Source organism: Trachymyrmex cornetzi, unplaced genomic scaffold, assembly GCF_001594075.2.
Source record: "Trachymyrmex cornetzi isolate Tcor2-1 unplaced genomic scaffold, Tcor1.1 scaffold865, whole genome shotgun sequence".
Taxonomy (NCBI): Eukaryota; Metazoa; Arthropoda; class Insecta; order Hymenoptera; family Formicidae; genus Trachymyrmex; species Trachymyrmex cornetzi.
This window is the reverse complement of record NW_017300207.1, coordinates 105308-109961: the sequence shown is the minus strand read 5'-3', so window position 1 is coordinate 109961 and position 4654 is coordinate 105308.

The window sequence follows — 4654 nt, the reverse complement described above, 5'->3', positions numbered from 1 at the left end:
TGAAGATGAAGATGGTTTATATTTGCACAATCTAGATGTAAGATGAGATGTTCCAATTTTCCATCTAGATGACCATCTAAGATGGTTTCATCTAGATGTCGGCAAACACTGGATATATGTATGTGGCCGCGTGGTAAAATTCTATAAATAGATAGGCATTGAATTGTTCGTTACATGCTGATTTTCGCGGAAGGTGCACGAGTGCAGAAGCCAAAATTACTTTTTTCATGCATCAAGTAACTTTTATTGCGTGCACAAAATTCAAAATTTTTTTTTTCTTTATAACAAAGGTATAATGTATTATCTTAATATGTTTTAATGATTATCTGTGTTGATGTTTTTCACATTTGATTTTTATCTAGGTTTTTATTTAAAAATTTACTATGAATCGTAAAATGCCATTAAGGGACAATAGTAACATCGATGCCTGAGGTCAGTTATTCAATTTTATACTGTAGAATCTGGATTTGTAAGAAGGACTGTTCTTCGGCTTATTTAATAGCATTATCAGCGACTTTTTTTTATATTTGGCGAATACTTTTTGTAATCGAACCATGGCATATATCCAGGATTTATTTTTTGACAACTACATCTATTCATTGTTGGATACTCAGCGATATTTGAATGTTTGGCGTAAATTCAGGATCTACCTTCCGTCGACTACATATAACTGAAATTAGGCCTGAACAACGAAGGTCTATTTTTAATAATTTTCATTATACTTCTATAATTAGTGATCTATGTTAATCTATTGTAGTCAATCGCCTTCATATACATACTTGTTTATAACTTTGGAAATGAAGGTGATCGAAACGTTAGTTGATGTAGACATATTTTTAGTTTGATGTAGTCATATTTTTATTTTGTTTTGGCTCGTAGCTCTTCTTATTTATTTTGTTTTATTTGAACAATTTGAGCCTTTCTTTATTACGTATTTTTATTAATAAAATAACCATCATTTTATTTATAAATAGTATGGTACAATTGTCCCTCTCTAATGTTACAATCATCCCAAGGGTTGGGACGGTTGTAACAAAATTCCTCATAATCTTTAAACAAACATAACTTTTTTTCTAGTTACATTGAAAAATTGAATCAAAGAAAATTTAATTAGCTAAATAAATTCTACATCTAAAGATATATACTTTTTTAAATGTAAATATTATATTTTAACTGTTATAATACTTCAAATTCCAAATGTTACTTTTGTCCCTGGTCTCCCCTACCTTTTAAAAGGTTTTGGCAGTCACTCGTTAATCGTTAAAAAGTTAAAAAGTTAAAGTAAAATGGACAATTGACCTTAACATGCGTTGTGAAGGTCATGATCTCGAATGACTTTCGCAAGGTTTTAGCTACCGCTTGTACGAAATTATTAAATATGCAGTATATTACTCAATTTCGTAGATCTTGAATTTGATGTATATTATCACGATCATGATCCTGAGTGATCTTCGAATGATTTTGACAGTCGCTCGTTGATTGTTATTAGATTATTATAAGAAATTATTAAAAAGTAAAACGGACAATTCAGCTCCGATAATCTTGATCTTCACTTACATTATGAAAGTCATGACACCAAATCACCTTCGGAAAGTTTTAAGTCACTCGTCGCACGTTAAAAAGTTATTAAAAATGAAATGGAATTTAACTCCGATGACTTTGACTTTGACATATATTGTCAAGATCATGATCTTGAGTGACCATCGGAAAGTTTTAACAGTGAACCGTTGTCCGTTAAAAAGTTATTAAAAAGTAAAATAAAAAATCCAGCTAGACCATTTAAGGCTTCGATTCTATAGTTTGTGTTATCACATGTACGGGCCTATAATATATTATATTATTTATTTACGTCGCCTAAAGAGACGTTGTTCCTTCATATGCCAATTATTGCGAAGAATATTACTAAGGCCTCTGTAGTCTAAAGGCTCAGGACGCTCGCACGGATTGCAAGAGATCCGGGTTCGACTCCCGGCCGAGGTTTTTTTCGCAATAAGAATTAATTATTTACAGATTTTAATATATTATTCATCATTATTAAGATCGTTTCGAAGATGCGAATAAGCATCAAAAATTTATTAAAATTGCTAGTCAATTTAACTCGTGATATTACTGCGGTAGTTTAGTAGAGTTAGCGTTTCAAGACCGGAAATTTTTCGGCGCGCGTTTCTGTGGGACTACATACGTAGTATATAAATTCACATAAGAATCGTACAAGCATTAAGATCCAGCTAGACCGTTTAAGGCTTCGATTCTATAGTTTGTGTTAAAATAAAAAAGTTGAGATTGTCATTTGACTAAAATCTGAAACGTAATTCATGGGCCGGGCAGACAACACCGATGTTAATAGTAATGACAATGATTATAACGTTTCTTAAAATTTTAAACAAAATTTGGAGCTTATCGCAATATCTCCACTCGTAGGACACATAGAAAAAAAATAAAGGCACTCTCATTATACAATTCGAGTACAAGTTATCGATTGAACATACATACAATTTGATCGTGACAGCCATTATTGAGATGTAATGATCGAGAACTCGGAAAATTCACCGGTCCACGTAAAAATACGGTAATGGCTTGCGCTACACTATTAAACGCTACGCGTTCTCTTAGCGCCGAAACACTGTCTCTGGATCCAAGGTGTACAGCGTGGAGGTCGCACGATTGGATTTACAATTCTTCAGGATACTTGATTAAAAATCCGACGATGCGACCTCCATGTGATATATCTTGAATAATGCTAATACCAGCGGTACTAAAATTTTGAAATATCATAACTAAGAAAGATCCTGACTAAAAAGGGTTTGTAACGTTTCGAAAATGTAAGCTACAAAAATATCTAATAAAAAATGAGGGAGTTCCATTTAAAAAATTTTAAATGTTAATCTTGACCCGACTTTAAGGACATCTTCTCAGAGTCAACTAAGATCACCAACTGTTTTCCCCCTTGAAACCATAAAAGCCATTTTGTTTGAAACATTTTTATTTTAAACTTAGAGATTTTGAAAAATTTACTGAATAAATTAAAATGATCCGTCTTGTATATACAGGGTGAGGAATTTAAAACAGGTCACCTGAATAACTCATTTGTTTTTAACAATAGAAAGAAAAGTGCCTAACAAAAGTTGCATGGTTTCAAGGGGGACGTATTTTTATCATATTGTCTTTCTTTTAGTTGGAGGCAATAAAAAGATATAAAGGTCACCTTCATTTTTTTTAAACGGAATTATATGATTTTTTTACACAATATAGTTCCTCGAATTTTTTTGCATATAAAAGTATTAAGGTAGTGATATCAAAAAACCAATTGTTTATGAAATATTTTATACTTTATTCTGTCACATGTTGGCATAAAATATTAAAAATTTTGTATACTATTAAATTTTTATAATTATACCTTAATACTTTTATGAACAGAATAATGAGATGTACCAATTAGTGAAAAGAAAACACATAGTTGCTTTAAAAAAATATGTATGCAAAATGGATAATTTTTAAATAAGCAACTATATGTTTTCTATCCACTAATTGATTCATCTGTATACTGTGCTTAAAATAAAACGTTACAAATATTTTTATCTCGGAAATACGGCATTGAAAAAAGTTGTTCAAACAAAAGTCGCAGGATTCAAGAAGGTCTATTTACTGATTTTATCAGTTTGATCTTAAGTGGCATTGCTAAGGATAGATTAAGGTCATATCGATTTTTTTAAATATAACACCTGAATTTTGTTTTCAGAATTTAATAGCTGATGTCGAGAGCTTTCCAAAACACTATAAGAAAATATTTTTTCATTAAATACTTTTTGAGTTATGATGCTCGAAAGTTACAGTACCGTCGGCATTAACATTACCCAAGGTATTCAATCGACGGCTAAAACCTCTTGAATGTTATTCAGGATCATATTCTGAATATTATTTGTCAAGATCAAAGCCATTAGAGATTATATCTCTTATTTTCATTTTTACGTAAAAATGAATTTTTAGTGCAACCTTCTGTATTGTAAACAATATTAAGAATCTTTATTTTAGATCGCATATGTGAGAACACAATCAATACCAGAAAAATGCCTATTACGGTCGAAGCTGAATCTTCATTACTTTAAATAATTTAATCTTGAATTACTAATATACACTATATATACCGGGTGTCCGAAAAGTGTGGAAACGGTCGAATATCTCGAGAAATACACATCGAATCAGAAATCTGAAAATATACGTATTCAATGTTTTCAAAAAAGCTATCTTTTGACATCTAACATGAAGTCCCACCCCCACCCGCTGTGGGTGAAAGAGAGGGTAAGTTTAAAATTTTAAATGGGAACCCCCATTTTTTATTGCAGATTTCGTTTCTTCAGAAAAAGTTACATAAATTTTACCTATTACAAACATTTTTTTGATGACAGATGGCGCTGTAATCAGCGAAATTAAAAAATGAGTCTGAAACGTTTAAAATATCTCAAGAAATACTCAACGGAGCATATTCTCACCCTGGAGGTGGATGGGCGGGTAACGTTTCGATTTTGATTTTTTCTTTTTCTGTCAAAGCCATTATCCCAATTACAACGACAGACAGAATACTGAATAAAAAAGATGGAAATTTTTAAGCAAATAGTGAGAAGAAAACGGAAGAAATATTAAACAATTAGTTAGA